Genomic DNA, 21,146 nt, shown 5'->3' with positions numbered 1-21,146 from the left:
ACAAGTACAAACTATACCTTGTTTGCACTAATTAACAGGGTACTCTGAAAACATGGATGCAGCTGGTGTTAGCTTGTAGAAGGTGCTGACACTTGGTAATAGGTGTTTCATCCGGCGAAGCGAATAATTAGAGGTTTTGGGGAGAATAGCTGGAGAACGTGTTCAAAGATCTGCATCTGCCGCTCTGATTCAAGTATCAGACTGCTATTTCTGCTGGCAACGCTGTTGGTTAGTTCTGGTTCGCTGCTGAAGCTGTCAATCATTTCCTCATCCTTGGGGAGGAGTAGAGTTTAGGGTCTCACCCCAGACGTCACAGTTGGGGCAGTGAAGGAGGCGTGGATGGCTCGCGGCTCCGCCTACCGGGGCACCCTCTGCGACTTCCGCTTTTGTTGCCATTCGACCGGAAACTACGGTTGGAGTAACTCCCGCCACAGGTCTCTCTGTGTGGCATTCAGGCGGCGTGTGGTGGAGGGCAAGGGCCGATGCAGCTGCGCGGCCACCGGTCGCTTTCTGTTTGTCTTTTTTGTCTTTACAAGCTTCTGTGCTGTGAGTATCTCTGTTGCAGCGGGAATACCAAACTTTCTCGTTACAATTTTTTCGTATGTGTTTTTCAATGCCACATTGATAACACCAGGGTGATTTCTGGCTACTTTGGCGCTTTACCCGCGATATTTGAGCTCTCTCTAGCATCGTAATCAGTTGTTCTGGCGAAAATTCAACGGTGGCACTCTCAAACAAAGCAGATAAGATGTTTTTCGTTGTAAAGTTGCTAAGTTCTATGATACATTGACACAAGAATAGTTTTTTTATCCAATCAAGTAACCTTGTATTTTCAGCTGCCGGCAGCGGCGCGGAGCACCCTCCCCTTGGTAGCGCTGGGAGCGATAGAGGGCTACGATTCTCCCTCCCCCCTGGTGGGGGGGGCTTCCCCGGCTGCGCCGCGGCTGCCGGAGTTCTTTGCATGTTAAAAACAGAACGGCAACTCTCAGGTTTTTCTCTGCTCTTTGCGGCTGCAATTTTTTGTGTTGCTACCTTTGCAAGTTCTCGCTCTGCTGCATGTGGTTGTAAACAGCCTATGACTTTACTCCATGGTTTACCAAGCTTTTTTGCAATTTTATCACCTTCCAGAAGTAAACTAGCTCCATAATTTAACCACTCTTTTACGTCGAATACTGTAACAGGATTTGTAAAAAATCCATAGGCTTGTCCCACCACTATTAGACCAGCTAACTGTGATAGAGTGCCTTTACTGAGTCCGTGCTTTTCTAAAAAGCATAACAATAAAAATTGGGCTACCTCTGTCTCCATTATGGTCCAGCTGGGTTTAAAGTAACGTGGTCGCCGCCGTCCGAGCGCTCCGCTGGGGCGTCTCTGCTTATTATGCGGTCGCCAAGGTCAGTGCAGCTTTTCCGAGGTTATAAGCCCTTATGGAAGCGGGTCTTTTTCGGCCCAGGCCCTCGGCTCACCTCCCCCCTGGCAGAGGCGATGAGCTTGGCTCACTGGCGCTGCTCCGGTACCTCTCCGTTCTCGCCGCTGTCTGGGGCAGGGTCGTAAAACTCTGCTGCCAGTGTCCATGGTTGTTGCTTCTCGGAGCAGGGTCCTAAGTCCTGCTACCTGTATCCCCGTATCACGTCGGGGTCACCATTTGACGAAGCGGCGAGAGGGAACTCACGGCAGTCTCAATGTGAGATATAGAGTAAGCTCCATTTTATTTCACCAAACGAGAAACTTATATACCGTTACAGATGTTACTAATTATAGTTACACACGTATCTGCAGTTTGTTCTCACATAATCAGGGTTTTTCCTCCTCATTCTTTGTTAATCACAAGTTCACTCCCAGCATACTTCTCACGGTACTTTCAAAGCATACAGGCACAGCTGCACCTTAGCACCTTCCCACAAAGCATTCTCAGGGAAGCAAAGTGCAGCGGCCTGTAGATGGTCTGCTTAACTTAGCACAAGTTCTGCTGGAAGACTGCATTTTCCAACAGTTCACAGTCTCTTTTGAGCCCTTGCACAAGCAGGCAACAATTGCTAGTCTATCAGCCAGTTTTTCAGTATGAATTTCCATTATTTATTTCCAGTCTCACCTGAAATTATGTCAAACTGTTCTTACTTGAATTATATCAGTCACAAATGGGACTGGTGGAAACAAATAACAGCCACATGGAAATCACACCCAAACCAGGCCCAGATCCCAGGCTAAGGTTACAAAAGAGAAATAACTGCTGACCATTAACTTAAAAACTAGGAGTCACAAAATAACACTCAGTTAAACCCCTTGATAGCAAACTCATTGAGGAAGAAGACCATCAAAAGCAGTGATAAAACAGCTGCACGTGAGGGTATTTCAATACACCACCACTGTATGGTACCTCCAGATTTCTTACTGCTACTCTAACCAAAGCACAGTTAGAAAGTGAGCACAGTTAGAAATGCAATATCAGGAGAATACACACAAGATGACTCTGCTGGCACTGCACAGCTCATTGTTTTAGGCCACAATTGACACAATTCCACTGATGCAAATTAAATGCAGCTGCAAGATGCAAAAGGACAAGATGGACAAAGCGCTGGGGAAAGAAATGGAAGAATGAAATTCAGTAGTCAAGTGTTATTCATGAAAGGCTACTTATGAATATTTCAGCATAGATCTTTGGTTATTCGAGGAAAACCAGAATGAACACTTAAGATTAAAATAAAAATTAATAAAAAATAAAGATGTGAAAAAAGCCACTTATCTGCACTAATGGCTACGAAGACACTGTCTGTACCAAGCACTCGTATGCAGTGATAGCCACAATCTTGATACTTCAACAATAAATGAAGGATCACTGAAAACTTCTAGAACTCCAGTGCTTCTAAACAGATTTTAGGGTCTGCAGGCATTTACTTCAACTCAGTAAAGCAAGTACAATTGTCTTTTGCTATAACAAAAACTGAAAAGCTGCCAGCAATACTTATGCATACTACAGAAAACATTCTGCATAAGTTCCATCTGGTATTCATCAATCTAAGTGGATGTAAGTATGGCATATGTTAGTGTTCTCCCACAGCCTAGAGAAAGTAATCATCTTGCCCTCCTTGATGCAAACATCACATATTTTTGCATGAAACATATCTTTTTATTTAGTAGTTTTTACCAATCTATACATACTTGTATTTAGGAGAAGGCCTTCTGGGCATTCCTGCTGGAAGAACCAGACTGGATGGTATTCTGTCTAGTTTTTCCAAAGCAGAATACTATCTAAAAAGTGAAACAAAGAATCAGACCACAAAGAACCAGGTGGTTTGCAACACTGAAAAACACGAGCCTGTTCTTCTACCCATGGAGTAGAAGTCACCCTCTATCTGAACAAAAACCAAAATTCACTTTGTCTTCTGTCATTACGAGTGTTAAATTGGCTGCAAGTCTTAAAAACCACATGGACAAGCTAAATTTTTACAAGATTAAGGCAATAAAATCTCAAGAAGATTTTAATTTCTCTACGCTAACTAATATTTTCTATCTTACTGGTACTATAGACCTTCAGGCCAGCTTTGTTACAAAGAAAGTAGTTCTGTCCATGTGATGTTAACTGCATAGATGTGTGAATCTGCCGAAATATGGACTGGAGGCTTAAGGAGGTAACACAGCTGGATTTCTAAACACAAAGCAAATGGATGAGCTAACTGAAGTCTTTAAAAAAAAAATCCCACAAGGGTTCAAATTTCTGACTGATAAGCCACTGATTACAGAAAGAGAGCATGAAGCAAAGCCCAGTGAACTCACAGCAAGACTTCCACATAAATGGACACAGATCAGTTCCAGCTCAGGGTCTGAACACAGAGCCTGCCCAAGTTCCAGAAAGCACATGTGTAACTTAGCTTGCTCTGCCAAGGAGGCACAAGCTTGGGGATTGGGGCTGTTTTTCTTCATTTCTTGTTGATTTTGAAACTATTACTATTAAATAAATTAAACAAGAAACCCTATACAATGTTAGGGGAATAGACAAAGGAAGTCATCAACTATTGAAAACCAAAACCAGGAAAAATATTTCTCGGTATTTTAGGTTCTATTGAATACAGTCTTTTTTTTCCCTCTCATGACTATTTTCTTTCAATCTAATGTCCCAGTCCTGCTCTTTGCATTCCATGGTATTAAACTCCTTGAAAATTAATGAGAAACACACAAACCCAAAGAGCAAGCTGGCAGCAAAATTTCACCAACTACAGAGAAATATAATAAAGCTTTCAACATCATCAGCCAAAAACAATCCAGTAAGGATTATTTCTAGTGCTTTGCATTTCACAAGAATAATTTTTTTCCAGTATGGCCAGAAAGTGTGGTATGGAGGAGTCACCAGTGTGGAAAACCCAACCCGGACAGATTTTTCTGGCTTTTCCTGCTTTCCCAGAGGTAGCAGCGTATTTATCACTGTACGATATGCTTCAGGCATTTAAACAAATATTTATTTTTGAGAAATATGAACTCTGCTGAGAGACTAGACTGGCGAGACAGAAACCAATTTATCTAAAAGCAAGCTTGCAGAGCACAAGGAAATGCCACACAGCAGACACCTGAGCTAGCTCATTCTGTCTCCTATTATGAGTTCTTCATTCCTCATGTCAATCCTCTAGTCCTTTTCCCCAGTCCCAGTGTGAATTCATCTTTCCCAAGTGACAGTTCATAATTACATTTTAGTTAAGGTCCTACCAAGAAAACAGACAGTAAGTGCTATCACGGCCAATCTTTGTCCAAGTACTAAATAACATAGTGGGGAAATGTTAAGCTATCAGTCTTCTCAATGAAAAACACAATTGCTTAATAGAAAGTGCTCATAACAGAAGAAGAAAATTGTAGTTACCTCACTGTCTTATTTGGAGAGAATGCACCTGCAATTGACATATGAAGGTGAAAGGCCTCCAAGGAAAGAAAAGCAGAGAAACCTTGAGACTCACACCCTCCAATCTTAAAAAAAAAAAATAAAAAAAAAAAGACAAGACAGAGTCAGACTTAAAGACATGAGACAATCATAAAGTCTTAACCCTTGCAGCATGACACAGCTTCAGCAGTGTATTCCTGCAACAGGAGCACCACCACTTTTGGTTCAACATGACTATTTATTTTAGAAATTAAGTAATTTAAACTCCTTGGTAAAGCATCCCCCTTGTCTAGAGGGATGTCATTCTAACTACTTCGGTGATAAAATTTCATACCGAATTTATAGTTTCAATACAACAGGTTTCCAATTCTGAAAACACAGGCCAGTTACAACAAGGTGACAGCAGAAGCCATTTTAGGAGTAGAACCATGGCCATATTGCTTACCAGCACCTAAATTTCCCTGGGGGATTTTTGGGATTGTTTTGGCTTGTGCTGGTGGTTCTTTTTTAAAGCACAAAAATCTTCAGCCATGAAAATCATCTTCCAAAAGCAGTTATCAAACTGGTCCAGCTCACAGCAATGTCTCTGAGGGGAGGACACAACTACCTGTAGAGGTGGGTTGTGCTGCTCAAATACCCCTGCTCACCAAAGCCAGGCAATGCAGATCTTGGCTTACCATCTCTCTCAGGTCCTCCAAAAGTCTTCCTGTACATTCTCCTTTTCCACATTCTTAAAGACTTACATGTATATGAACCTGAGAGAAAGAGTCAGAAGGTAATTTTCATGCAGAGATGGGACTTTTTCATATATAGACATCTTCCATAACCAACAATTTCTCTCATAACTCTGCGAGGAAATCTATACTGAATATGTTTATTTTTACCATATCAGTGCTTTGGAACAGAAAAACAAAAAAACCTGTTTGTTTCAGTTACAACTGCCCATTGTTGTCTGTTACACAACAGGAAAGATTTCAGTAAAATAAATAGAAACAGGAGTAATGTTTTATAGCAGTGTCACAATAATGATTCAGAGACTAATTGTGTCGTATCAAGGCATGAGCATCAAAAAGCCAAAAACATAAAAATGGAAGATGTGTCCTCAAACTGCATATTTTGGCAAACTCTTATTTTACATCATAGCATTGTATATGTTCAGTTGTATATTCTCTAAAACCAATTAAGTCATAGTAATTTGTCATCTTGCCATGATTCTCTCCTGTTTTGCCACCTACATTTTACATCAAGCAAATAATATAAAAGTGAATAAAAATCCATGAAGGTCCTTTTAACCTTGACAGTCTGTCGTATTGTGAAAATCAGAGTAGATCAAGAATTTATCTTATTTTTCCAGTTTTGCCTCTCATTCAAACACGCAGATTTAAACATTTACATGCCTATTCATAATTTATTAGAGCATTTGCCACTCACGACATAAATACAGGTCTAGCCTGCAGGAAAAACAATGACTAATAGTTGAGAGACAGCATTCCAATTAGTCATTGGGAAGTACATCCATGCTCATTGCTTGGTCCTCAGGTACCGGTAAGCTCCAATAGGGAAGTCTGACATCAAATGTGTCATCCAGAAAAATATATCGCTTTCAAATAGCAATAGCAGTTAGATCAGAGACTGATTTTCTCTCCCAGTACATACCAGTAGGAAAACTTACCTTTAAAGAAGTTCCCAAAGATATGAAACCCTTTAGAAGCCTGGTGGGGAAAAGCTGTGCTTATAGTTCTGTTCCTGCCACTAGGACATGCTTATTCTGCTTCAGAAGACATGTGCCAGACTGTATTTTGTGTTTCAAGTCTCAGTGTTAAGCATAGAGACAAAGAGTGGAACCAGGAGGTGCAGAGGGAAGTTGTTGTGCAAGATGAGAATCCCACTCTGGCCACCTCTTCAACTCAGGAGCACACAGTAATGAGAAGACCCTGTTTCTGTCAGCTACTTCCCCTGTCACAACAGGGTAGCCTTGCCAAATGCTATTCAACATTTGCTTGGGTGCCATCTTCAGCATCCCTGTCACAGACTGTTGATCTTTAAATTAACAGACTAGAAAGCACAACCTCCTCAATCAGGAAGCATTGCTTATCTTCAGATTGTGCTTACTGAATAAGCCTTTTGCTCCAGGATTGTGTTCATCTCAATGATCCTCCTTTCAAGACATTCTGCATCACCAACCTAAATCCAGATTTTGGAGATAAATTAAAGCCTAAGTTTGCTTATGCTCTTAGACCAACATGAAGCATTCACAGAATCCCAGACGGGTTGGAATCCCATGGGCTGGAAGTGACCATGAAGGTGATCTACCTCCACCCCTCTGTCATGGGTAGGAACACATTCCACTAGAACAGGTTTCTCCAAGCCCAGTCCAGCCTGGCCTTCAGCATTTTCAAGTTGCATTTCAAGGGGCATTTGCCAGCTGAAAAATTCCAAATTAAATAAAAGCGGATATTAGTTACCTGAAGGCTAGGGGTGCCATGATGTTTTTTCTTCCCACTTCCTCCCCATTTTTAAATAAGCTGGCAGACAACTGGCACAGCCTGTGCTATATCCCATGCCACAGCCATGGTCAGAGGCTGTGTAATCCTGCTGTTCAGACGAGTTCCAGTTTCCAGTTGCATATGGTCATGATTACCAGTTTGCTTTGGAAAGCACAGGGACTCTGAAAACAACATGTCTGGAAGGAGTTCCTCATATTTAAACATCACTCTATAGCACTGAACAAGTTTCACATTATGAGTTTTCAGTGTATTCTGGTAGTCTGGATGACATTTTTCTAGGATTTTAGTAAAATCTGTCTGGACAAGAGGCTAGGAACAAGGGAACAGCAGAAAGATTTGACAAATACCAACAGCCACCTCCATTCAAATAAAAAGTATGTTGTCTTCCTGAATACATTATGCTCAATCTGCATGTTAATGAGAAATGCATAAATAGAATTGGACATTAACTGACAATTAGATTTTTTTTAATGACAAGGAGATGACGGATGTTGTTATTAAGGGAGTTAAATTCTAACATCTGTTTTTAATTCTACCAGCTTATTTGTCTGTTTATACCTACAGGCTTTCAAGACATCATTCAACACTGCTAATTAAAGCTGACAAATTTCGTTCACTGTGATGCCTCCTTGCATCCGTGCAAGCCACTTACTCATGTCAGTGCTGTCACTGCAGGTGACAATGCTGCTTGATGGAGAGATGACAACGGGCAGAGTGCCCCTGAGAGGATGAGAACAGGTTCACCTTGTCGCCTGTCAGACAGAGGAGAGAGGAAGTGATGGATGGCAGTGACCATTGCTCTGGTCACAAGCCTTTGTCTCTTCTCCAGGCTTGGTCAGAATCCTCCAGTTTTCTACCATGTCTAACTTGAAACAAAATCTATGGCAATATTCTCTAGTATATTACTAAAATGCCACAGAAATGTGGCTCCCATTTAATAATATGTTGCAGACATGCACAAACACACACTCTGTTTTCTCATAGCAGTAAGAATCCCATCTGTAGCAATGTTCTCAAGAAACTTGCTATTTGTGCTCCAGTCAGAACAACGCTGATTCAGGAGAGCAACAGCTCACATGGGATTGGGCCATGCCTAGAAAAGCATGTGCAGAAGCGGCTGACTTGGCTCAGATAAAAATGATGCAGCTTATGCAAGAAGCCACAAGAACCAATCACAACAAACTTATTCATTGCTTCATATCCTGGAATGCAGACTTCATAGATTCAAACACAGCAAATTATTAGCTACTAATTGGCTAATATGTTTTTCTTTAAAAAAAACTAATAAATCCCATGCCACACAGAGAATACTGGTGGAAGGTCAAGCAAGCAGGCCAGGGATAGCCCATTATAAAATCCTGGCCTCTGAACTCTGCATTATATTCACATTTCAGTGCCCTGCACACACTGTCACCAATGGAACAGGCTCATGGGTGACTGCAGGGATCCTCACTGGGCTGCAAAGGCTGGAGATGTGCCAGGAGGAGAGAACCCAGAGAGCAAATGAGTCAAACAGTAGCTGTTCACATTGTGACTCATTCACTTTTTTGCCACACAGAAATTTTTCTTATTTCTCCCCACACAGGAGTTTCGCAACCAGAATACAAGTTGTTTGCTTCTTTTTCTTTTTTCATTTTGGAATGACCAACATGCTTTACAAGTGTATTTTTAAAGTTGTAAGAGTCTAGAAGAGGCTTTTTATTACCCAGGAACATCGGTTACTTGGGGGCCTGGCTCCCTGGCTGAGGTGTCTAGACATCTCTGCAGTAGAAATAACAGCACAGCACTGTATTGAATCCACTAGTTTTAGCATCAGAAGTCATTTCCTGCCCCAGATTGCCATAATCAAACACATCTGTTGTATGAAAATTATCTCAACTTGCCAACTTGAGAGCAAAGCAAAATATGTCCAAATTATTTGTGTTCTTAAGATCAACTTTACCTCCTAAAAGACTACATTAACTAACACACCCCTCCACATCATCACCACCACTTCAGTCACTCTAAAACTCACATGACATGAAAACACATCTAAAAATCCAGTTTGAGGAGAGATGGATTTAAACTGGGAATGGTAGCTTTGACAGCAATATTTCAACAACTATTCCATTGGTTGCTAGGAATATATAAATTATGCATTCCAAATGCTTTCACAGAAATAGATTAAAGCACTTTTCTCAACCCTCTAAGAAGCAAAAGAGTCATAGAGAAAACAACTGTTATTTTAAGACAGTTTTTAGCTTCATTTGTCTAAAGCTACACTTTCATAGCTCAATACACAAAAACATTATGACATATATGCAAATCTGATCTTTTCATGAAGGAAAGGTGAAATCCCTATATATGAAAGGTTGAAGCCTGATCTTTAAAAGAAGCCTGCAGCTGGTTTCTGTCATCTTTCTTTCTCTCCTTGATTCAATAAGCAGATCCACATCTTAAGGAATATGATAATTTTGTCCATGGGAGAAAAAGAATAACAGACCTCACCAGACTGAACCGAGAAGTCACCTTTTCTATGGGGGAAAAGACTATGGCAGTTCTCAAAGGAAAAAAGAAAGGCAGAGATAAAAATTAGACTCTTCAGGTTTTCAGCTACAAAATTTTGCAAGTAAATAATTTTTTTAAAATCCTATGAAAGGTAATCCTATAAAAGTACTTCCCGCTAATTCAAACACATTTCAATTTGTTTCCTGTTTTCCTTCCTCATTTAGTTTAGTATTTTTCATAGTTACTGAACTGAAGTGGAAAATATTTTTACAACTGTCATTCTTGCTCTGCACAATAGAAGTAGATATTCTTTCCTCTCACTCTTTCCCCTCACACTTGTAAGATCATTGCTGTATCTCCAGCCTCAAGTCTAAAAAAGGAGGTTTTCTCCAGCCTCAAGTCTAAAAGATACCTTTTACCTATTAATGCTACATCAATCAGATCCAATAGGCTAAAAGCACAAGTCTTCTTTTTAAAGAAATAAAGATATGTATTTTACTCTACTGGCTTGGGATGCTGTGAGCTCCTGAATCATTCTTTGAAAGGTAAAGCTTATGCTATCACAGGGTGTCACATCTGAAGGGTTGTTGATCACTTGAACACTTCTCTTGCTGTGGCTCTGTTCTGTCACACTCCCTTCTCCCAGTCCCTGCAGATGCAGAGCTCTAACAGTTGTTCTTCAGGCAATACCACCCAGCAGAGCACCAGCAGCAAGCAGCAGCATGAACAAGGGTATCGACTGGCTAAAATTAGGCTCTCCACACACCATGGAAACTCAGTTATGAAGCTTGAGCTGCAACAAAGCCAAATGAATAGGGCACAGGGAACGAAGCCCATGACCCAAACCCTCAGGAGAGCTGAGAGCTCACACCTGTAAGGGTACACAGCACATTCACACACAGACTTCAGAGCAGGTTGCTGTAACTGTATCCACTGTGTAGAAAGTGTAGAAAGAGTTAAAGGTTGCAGAAAAAGTTTCTCAAAGAGATGTTCTCAAACATTTCAAATGCATCAAAATTACAGAAACTAAAATTTTATCAACAAATCCTGACCAACAAAACAGTCTAGAGGAGGCAATAAAAACTATCAAAGTACCTCTTCATTTTAGCAATGCTTTGGTGATGTGAGTGTATCGCATTCTCTTTTTAAATGTTGAGTTGCCTCATTGAAATGCAGCTTGTGTTGCACCCAGGCTTTCTTCTGGATCACTGAGAAATTGGTCCGATTTGAAAATGTCAGGATCTGGTTAGCAATTCAAATGACCACAGTGGTAATTACGGCTCTTCATGTTCCAGCATGTTGCACTGCATCAAAACTGACATAAATGCCTAGTTTTATAATATCACAGCATATAATCCAAAATTATATGAAAATATACTAATAAGAGACTAATAACTGCTATTCTATGAAGAAAGATGGCTCTTCTCTACCAGTATATTTTTTAAAAATGTTCTCTGATAGCATCTCTCCTTGAGGAAAACTGGATTATGTTATCACTCATAAGCTATAATCACTTCTGTCAGCACCAGTCAGAATTTTTGATAGAAAAGAGGAGGAGACACACAGAATGGGTTGTGCGGAAAATAGTGCAGTCTTATAAATAAGTCTAGAGAGACACTACTTAAAGGTTCCCCTCCAGCATTTTGTTCTCTCTCCCACCCAGCAGACTGGAACATTTCAAGTGTTTTATTTTGGCCATAAAGTGGAGGAACTCTGTGGCTAGGGAGCAATGCATCACGAGCAATGTGCGCAGCTCTACGCTCTGTAGTACTAACGTGTCATTTTGAAATGTGGGCCTAAAGCAATATGTGTAAGGGAAACTTTTCCTCTTTTTCAGGGAAGAAAGAGGAAGAAAGGTCTTTTGAAGTCTAATGTGCCCCCAGAAATCTGCTTATGAAACAAAATAAATGAAGCAAGCGATGTCTTTATTCATTTTCTTGTGCAGCAGCCAACTGAGTCACTGAGCTGTCTTCTAGCTGTGAAATGGTTAAACAGAGATCAACACTTGATGCTGCTGCACACCTGAGAGATCACACAACACACTCTCTAGTGTTGCAGGAGCTGGGCTCGGCCTTCAGCCCATTTGGCTCCGGCTCCGTCCCTCCGGACTAGCACCAGTCAGCCCCCGGGGGCACCGCCTGATTCCCCGTATGGGGAGAGGAGGAGTAGGCCGCCCTGTGGCAGAGGGTCAGGCCCGGTGGCGGGGAGTCGAGTCAGCCTCCAGTCCCCGAGAGGCAAAGAACCACAGAGGTCGAGAGCTTCAAGGGGCTTTATTGACGGGATAGCGGAGAAGCAGGCACCCTGAAAGCTCTCAGGCTGTCCGTGGACGTGAGGTCTGGCTCCCAGAACCCACGAGGCACGAACAGCCCAGAGCAATGGCAAGTTGGGGGGTTTTAAAAGGGGGTACGGGGTTTCCAGGGGCGGGTCAGCAGGGGCAGAGCCAATCAGCTCGGGTACAGCCTTAATGGACAAGCAGGGTAGCAAACGATACAAAACCAGGGGAGGGATACAATCCAACCAATGAGGGAGCGAGGGAAACAGAACATTCTAGATAGGGGTGGCAGTTGGGGTGGTAACAGGGGCGGGGTAACTAAACTTCTAACCAATAAACAAAGAGAGAACTTTCAGGGGGCGGGGTGCAGGAGGTTACACTTCGTCCTTGGAGTCTTCGGACGAAGCTGCATCCCCTTTGGGGAGCTGCGCCATGTTGACAACTGGAGCCCTGGGCTCCGGGCCAGCCGGTTCAGACCGGTGAACCTCCACACCCTAGCCATATACACAACGAAGACCACAATGAACAGACCAGTGCAATGTCCTCTCAGGCTGACCTGAGCCTCAGCAAGGCCTGTGCCTTCTCTGCAGTCTCGTATTTTCTTTCCACCTGACTGAGAAGTTGGGTGTCCGGTGTTTGTCCAAGAAGTTAAGACAGAGAGACGTGTTGGACAGTGCATTCCCTCCTGTCCCTAGCAGTGCTGCTGTTTCATGGGGTTTGCTGTTTGTTCTGATCAGCATATACACCATTGCCTGTAATTCAGCATAAAACAGGGAGTAATGCCAGAGCTGCAGGTCCCTCAGCACGTTACCCCATTGTACCCTGGTCCTGATCCCAGAAGGAACAATTCTCTGCTATCCATGTTTCTGTTGTCTCTTTGCCACTCCACCCTCTCAGACCAAGATGGAAGTTCTTGAAATCACCCTGGGAAGCAGATCAGAGAGCTGACTGAGAGTTGATCACCTTGATTGGATAAACCATGAGGGGAGAGAAGGGGAAAATGATGATTCTACACACTTTGTCCTGTGGCTTACACGGACATAACACAAAGTGGTCAGAAGCAGAGTGTTTCCTCCCATAATGTTTAATAGGCCAGATTAAAATCTAACAGTGGTGAACCAGACAAACCAACAGTCGGTTGTAAAGGCTAGGAGGTGTCATGGACACTTAGAGGAAAATATGTAAGTTTCTGACTTGAGGAAGAAATACTCTGCAGGAGATGAATCTTATCTCTTATATGGTGTTGAGCACATGGCTTACACTGATGCCCTTGCAGCCATGATAAGCACAGAAAAACCATCTTTTGGTGCCCATCTTATCACACAAGGGTCTTTGGGCTCTGGACTCGGCAACAAAGATACATCCTCATCTCTGCCATTTTCTTTTGCAAATGCAAAAACCCTGCCTCAGTTTCTCCAATTCTACAACAACTGTACACTTATTTTTCTTCTTTATTGATATACTTCCAGAGAAACAAGCACTATCTTCTCTTACAACAAAAGACTAAAGTATTTCATCTATCAATCATTTGTGAAGTACTGCTACCACTGAGACACAGTAATCAAACTGTGAAATTTGCCAAGACACAGAGAAATCACAGCTAGAGAAGCCCATGCCATGTCACGTTTGCTGGGTAAACAGTGGACATGGTTTTAAGATACTGTCAAGTGACCAACTTGACAATTCTAAAGAGTTCATTTCTCCATCTCAAGTACAAGTGCAGGATTTCAAGGGAATACAAATTTTCCTAAGGACTTCAAAACTGTATGATGACCTTGTCAAAACTTCCAGTCGCTGGTGGTTGGACTGGACTATGGATTGCACTTCAAGGGCTTCTAGATACATGGGGAAATGAAAGGTATTTGCATGCTGGGGGGAGACTTTGGCATCTGGGGAGTCCAGATGCCAAAGACTTCCCTGAACTTCAAGTCCTCTGTTATCAGACACTACATAAACTCAGCTGACATATTTTTTCTTCAAATTTATTTACCACTAATGTCACATATTACAGTATTTTACATCCAATTTCTATGTCATTGAGAATGTAACCAAATTCAAACCTCCCTTTTACATTTAATGAGAATATTATGAGAAACAGCACATTCTGAAAGCATTCAAGACTAAGTACATATGAAGTGTGAATCAATTCAGAACAGCAGGAGGTATTGGCTGCCTACCTTACTTCTTTCCAGCTAAAGAGGTGTTAAAATTCACTATCACCCCAAGAATGTTTTCCAGCATTTTTAGCAAGGAGGTAAAGTTTTCAGAGAATTAACTGTTAACTTTACAGCTCCCTCCAGACTTCGGAGGAAGAGTACTACAGCCAAGACTGCAGAACAGGTCCAGCCTAGCAAGATACAGCATTATTGCTGCACTCAGCCAATCCTTTCATCCCTGCTTAGCAAGAAAATAATGTCTTACTAACATATGACACCTTGAGAACTTAAACTTCTCTGTTTCTAAAACAAAACCTCCTCAAAAATATACCAACCAGTGACTACACAGGGGAACCAATGAACTACTATTCTAAAAAAACCCATAAAAACGTATATTTTTATCTAGGAAAAAGACACATCTAACACACTAGGCAAACCTATTTCTTACTCTACAAACAGGCTATTTCTATCAAAAAATCAAGGTCCTAGTCTACAGCTTGGATACTACAACACAGTGATTGAAGACAAACCCAAGGAACTCTGCTGAAGTAATGGTTCCCTGCATGAGGAGGCATGTTCATGTGCCACAAGATTATTTAAAGCATTTCATGTCTTTAGAGTATGGGAAGTGATAAACAAAAATACTCCAGAGTAATTTCAGCTAGGAATATTTTGGTGAACAATGAAGATCATCAAATCACAGTGAGACAGTAAACCAGTGCAGAGACTTAAAACAGGTTACAAGATATCTACATGCCCTCTAACCCTTCTTCAACCATTATTTTTAGATGTTTAATAGTGACTTTAAAAAAACGTGCAGTGTTAGCAATGAAACCTTTCAGCTTTGTATGAACATGAATATACCAGGTATTACATAATATTTTCATTTAGACCAACAAATATGGCATTACACATACAAACATGGAAAAAGAAACACATTGCCTATGTGAGAAATTCCATTGCAAAGAGCCAGAATCCGAGCTCCTTCATTCAAGCAAACTACCACACAAGACTGGACCTCAAAGCTGACAGCTGTGCACAGCAAATGACCTTAGTACTGCCACTATAATTTGTGATAATATAATTAGATGGCGGTCACCATTACAGAAAAATAAAAATTTTTAAAAATTATTTTGACATAAAAATAAAATACCTCCTTTAGAGAAGTTAGTTTTTTGTAGGACAAAACCAAGACAGAAATTCTGAGGCCTTAACTATAAACTGTTGCACAAGAGATATTTTTCCTAATAGACTTCAGTATAAAAAGGCCCCACCTACCACATGCACAGGCTCCCAAGTGGGAGTTACAAACAGTAATAGCAGAAGTAATTAAAGAAAAAAAAGGCCAAATAGGCAGATTGGATTCCCAGTAGATGAAGGCAGTCTAACAACTTACAATAAACACGTGTTTGTAGTGAACTTCAAGTAATATGCTAACAAGAATTACATGCCTCTGTTTCATGCTCCCTGAGAATAATGCCATCAAAACTGAATTCAAATACTTCAAATCTACAGAGAGCCTGAGCATGTTTCTGACTAATTACAATTAACCACGTTACTGAGGTCATAAGCTTACCCCTTTGGACATAAGCAAACTCTTGCTAAGGTCACTTCGTCAAGCAAAATAATGAATGTCTGTGTTCAAAAGGTACGAATTATACATTTTTTTAATTAACATTACTGGATTGAGAGAGATTTATGGAGTTATTTGAATTTTGGAAGACCAAAATAGCACTCCTCAGTCACAATACTATGGAAACACAACAATATGCAATAAAATTTAAGAAAGCAGGTCAACACTAGAACTTAGCTGAATTATTAATAAGGCTAAAATAGTGTTGGACACTAAACTACTCTATTTTTACTTAAGAGCATCAATTAACTTTTATTTTATGTGAAATAAACAGAACAAATGTAGATCTAACTCTGGTTTGAAGTTATTGAGGCTGTTGCATCTTCCAAGTTCCTTATGTAAATTATAGGTCTTGTTTTCCTAAGTCAAATGTAAAAGGGAGCTGAGTATCAGAACTGCTGTCTAAGCAGAAAGTTGAAGGTACTGCAACAAGTTATAAGGCTCTTTTCCAGTCTTCATTTTTCTATAATATAATATAAAATGGGAAATTAAAGATCGTGGTAGAGAAAATAAAGATTAGGTTTCTCAGACTGCACTATGCAGAAAATCAGATTAGCATAGTGTTAATGGAGGGAGCTCCTGATCCCCCAGTACCCTGCTGCACCAGGCAGGTGAGCTCAGCCCAGGTGTGCAGTTATCAGCCCCTGTGCCACCAGATCTGCTTACCCATGCAATCACTTCCCTGTTGGGAGCTACCTCTGGGCATCACTGCAATATAAAGAAGCATTTAGGTGAGAAACTGACAGCTTTGAAGACCATTATCTCCTTTGCAAAGCATAGCAATCCATGCTAAAGCATTCCCTGTGGGTTCAGTTCCTGTCTGAACACAGATTTACTCACTGTCTTTCAACTGTCCCACATGACTATAGGCAATTTAATTTTCTTAGCATATTGGCACTAACAAACTCTGAAACCTACTAAATGAAAATAAACTTCTTATGTCACAAAATAAACCCCCCTTATTTTACAAGACACTGATCTGATTATTGTCTGAATAAAGCTAATCAGTGTAATTACATGGTTTAAAAGTGCATGCTGTGGATCCACAGTTCATCACAATACCTCTCTTGGTGTCTGCTGTGTTTCAGATTTGTTAGAGTTTTCTGTAAAGTTCTTTTTCAAAAAAACCCTTTGGTTTCAAATTATTCTTTCAAATTCAATTATATAAATAGACTTGGAAGAAGTTTCCTACCCTTTGTTTTCCAATGAGAACATTCCGTTAAAAGCTAACAATTTTAAAGATGAAGCACAGTCATTCCACGCATTGTGGTGCTCCATTGACAAAGGGTTGGATATGGAAATCCAGAGACCCTCTCTATTGCCGTGACAAAGCTGATCAGCAGTTTACTTGGCTATTAAATACGGACCATTATCAACATAATTTAACATCTAATTATTAATATGTGAGGCTGCCAAAGGATTCTAAGCACAGCAATATTGTTCAGGTTTAAAAAATTAAAAGCAACCCATGAGGTACCCAGCAGCTTTTTCTAATTAACCAAAACTGTATCACAATGCACTGCTGTCACTCTTACAGAGACAAGGGTCAGTGCTATAGCCTTCTCCCTTTTATGCACTGTGACAGACAAAATTTGGTCCAAGGCTTTCCAGAAATTAATTTTCTGCGATCTGGGCATTCCGGCTTTACCTTTGCCCAGCTGATCCAACTCTGAGCTGAAGTATCAACAATGTTTTCTTGCATAAAAGTCCAGCAGCTCTGGGTTGAAAACTACTTTGACATTCCTGGCTTGATATCCTGCCTTCAACAAATGCATTTGATGCTCATGTATTGCCTCCTGGCTGCCTGCTGCCACAGCCATCTGTCTGCATGGCACACTGCCTGTGGGCCAGGTGATGTGCCAGTTTTACTAGGGCAGAAATGCCAAGAATAGGTGGTTTTAAATGCGCAGCCAGCGCATTAATTCACTGCCATCTTGTCTTAATGCCCTTTCTCCACTATCTCAAGGAAGGCAAGAGTGGACATACAAGAAAAGACAAGAAGTCCATCCAGAGTTCTCTCTGATTCCAGACACAGGTCATTAATATGTGCCTTAAAATTAAACAAGAGCATCACGAGCAGAACAATTGCAAAATAACCTGCTCATCAAAAGCCTGGAAGCATTTCAGCTGTAAACATGCATATGGGCTTCTCAATAGAAAGCGTTATAAACCCTGGAGTGAACCTTCTCATCTACATCTGAAAACACCTCAATGCTGTTAAACATGTAAAGCAAATTAAAGCCATTCCAGCCTTTACACAGTGCCTATACAGGGAGGTTTAACATTTAATATACAGTTGAAATTAATTTGAAACTACTTTTCTATGCTTTCTTATCTCCACAGTGGAGACAAGCTGAACTATTTCATTGCCTGAATGTGATTAATAGTGCTGTAAGTACAACTGGTTCTTTTGTACCTTAATTCCTGTGAAAGTCAAAATCCTGAAGAATGAATGGTGGTACTTAATTTTCATGCCTGTCCTTGTCTGACAGGCTGTTTGCCCTGGGTAGGCAACCTATTGACTGGGGAGGTCCCACAGCCTATGGTGAGGACATGACACACTCCCACAACTCCCCCAACCAATGCCAGTTCCTTTAGGTAAGAAGGTAAGTGAACTTCCATGGGATCAGGAACGACTGTTAACCACTTTCCACTCATGTTTAGTGAGTTGGTGAGGGAGAGAGCAGCGAAGAAGAGGTTGCAGACTATAGGGATTGTAGGACTTGTCCTGGTGCCAGCTTTCATGGCACTGCTGAAGCAGCGAGTTACCAGGTAGAGCAGGATACCCAGTATGTGCCTACTCGGCTTCCAAGCCAGCTGACAGCCAGGCTCTGTACTGCTGGCACAGGCAGAGAACGGATTAAAAATTAGCCTCTAGACTAATGGCAACAACACAGGACAGATCAAATCATGCAGCATTAAAAAGCAAAGTTGACGGAGCTCCAATACACACACGGTGCTTCTCTGAGCAGGTGAGATCCAGCCAGTACATATAAATACAACTGACCTTTTTTAGCAGAGAAGAGAGTTTTGTAAATACATTTGATTTCCCCTGTTATATGTCACACAAAGGTGCCAATTTTGAAACACATTTGAACACTGAGTACAACACAACTGCTTTCCAGTCCTGAACTAGGCATTCTACCATATTTGGACAAAGCCCATTTAAAAAAAATCTAAAATTCCACAAAATACTCAAACACCTCATTCATATTCTCCTCAGACACCAGAAGTTACTTACCCTCTCTCCACTTTTCCTTATGACTTCATATTTCTCTCTCTCCAGATCTCTCCTCTGCTCTTCCCACCCCACACTCTCATACAGTTTTCAGATAACCGACTACTGTTGTGATCCTAGCTGTATATCCCCCCTGCTCTTCTTCCTTACTGTTCACCCTTCTCATATTTTGTTGCCTTTCCCGCCCCTGGCCACTCCCTCGGGTTTTCCCTATTGGTTCCTGTACCCTAACTCCGCCCATGTACTGCCCCTGTGCCCAGAGGTCACTGGGCCAATGTGCTGTCCCTGCCCCCTGTCTCTATAGAAAAGCCCTGACCCTTCGCCATGATGTATCTTTGTATGTGGATGTCTTTGTATCCATGAGGTCTTTGCGTGACGTCTTCTGCCTCTGCAACCATCTGGTGACCATGTGATTAAACAACTCCCATGGTCATCATGCATAGACCCTTCTCGCCTTCTTTACCACGGCCAAGTTGTGAAGAGCAGACAAAACCAGAGCTAGCCATTCGGCTCCCTGGCCGGGTAAAGCACAGTGACCAGCCCTCGGAGGGTGGGTTTGGTGCACTGAGGTGCTTACCCGAGCCGGGCAGAGACACTCTCTGGTAAGGTCTGCTATACCATCGCAGAAACAAAAAACCGCAACAGACTACTAGAATTCCTAAATACAGTCACCTATATTTGTCAAGTCAGATACAGCAAGCTCCCACATGTCTGTGGACCAGAAAAACACTGACCTGAGCCCAGAGCTCAAAACACCAGGGAGCATTAGTTCCCTGAACTCCAAGTAGATTTACCCCAAGAATAGAACAATGCTAAGTTCTAATAGCTGAGCTGGCCCCTTCTTCTGAGAAGAGGGGCAACACTTCAAATTACAGGATTTCACGTCAAATCACAATTTATTTGGCATTTGCATTATTAGGTGTATCAGCAGACTACATGCACAAGACAAATATTTTGTTTCTGCCATGCAATAGTTGCCATTATTTATGAATGTGTCTCAGCTCTTTGCTGCATAGAATTGAGCATCACGAACTAGCACTGCTCAAATGTTTCAATAGAAAGAAATTTCCTATGGTAATTTATTTGTGGCAGCTACAAGAACTGTGAAAAATGTATTTATAGTTGTAGCTCTAGTCATGAAAAAACATTTCAAGTCTTGCCACAAGGGTTTATGGTTTCAGGCATGAGGCCAAGCATACTAACTTACACCAGGCATGTTTCCCACGCTGGCACTCCAACAGCATCCCCAAGGCTGTGCCCTTCATGCAGTCAGGTGCAGTCCTCTGCAGAATCCTTTGCAACTGGCAGGAAAGGGATGTACACATGCCCCTGCTGTGCAGCTCAGTAGTTCTTTAACAGAGCAGGGGAAGGCGCTGGCGAAGCAGTAGCTGTCTTCACCTGCTTTTGACTGATGCATTAGCAACCAGCAGAGGATAGACTCTGGGACTTTGCCGGGTACTTCATTAGCTAACCTGGGCCATGAGCAGCTGAGGTTCACCTAATGTGCAGCCAGTACTAAACTGGACTCTTGAGCCTGAGGATAATGAAAGTAAAGCACAGCTTTTCCCCCACAGCCTTCCTCTCAGCTCAGCTCCAGGTCCTCTCATGGGACAAACGGAGCTGACCTTGACCCATCTCTGACAAGAAGTCAGTCATGGAAGCTTCACTGGCTTTTTATAAAGAGGTGGCAAAACTCCAATGCATTCTTCCCGTGCTGCCTGCTCAGAAAGGGGTCAGCACACTCTCTGAAATAGAATATTTGCTTCATTCAGTGTATGTGTAGATCTATTTGTGCAGCTTTTCCGCCAGTATCTGTATTTATTTGCCATTGGAAAACCCGATGCCTATTAACATAAATTCCTTCCATTGCTATTTCTACACTATAATTACATTACAGTTTTCATTAAGATAAAGATGTGAAAAGCAACAATCCACTCTATTTGAATGGGAGCAGATTACACTTGCTCAGAATTCTGTAGAATTTGT

The 21,146-nt window shown here is 41.6% G+C and overlaps 1 long non-coding RNA gene across 1 annotated transcript in view; it reads right to left on the bottom strand.

The window, feature by feature from the left end:
* Positions 1–19,357, bottom strand: part of LOC146428917 (uncharacterized) — a 33,870-nt gene extending 14,513 nt beyond the window's left edge. Inside the window, exons 1-2 of the long non-coding RNA XR_014855709.1 lie at positions 19,164–19,357; positions 4,850–4,953 (exon numbers count right to left, since the gene is read on the bottom strand). This is a non-coding gene — a long non-coding RNA (uncharacterized LOC146428917). The remainder of the gene's footprint in view (positions 1–4,849; positions 4,954–19,163) is intronic.
* Between the last annotated feature and the right edge of the window lie 1,789 nt (positions 19,358–21,146).

The sequence above is a fragment of the Lichenostomus cassidix genome, chromosome 19 (genome assembly GCF_008360975.1).
Source record: "Lichenostomus cassidix isolate B80296 chromosome 19, HeHo_3.0, whole genome shotgun sequence".
Taxonomy (NCBI): Eukaryota; Metazoa; Chordata; class Aves; order Passeriformes; family Meliphagidae; genus Lichenostomus; species Lichenostomus cassidix.
The sequence above is the reverse complement of the archived record's forward strand: the minus strand, read 5'-3'. Positions and strand labels throughout refer to the sequence as shown.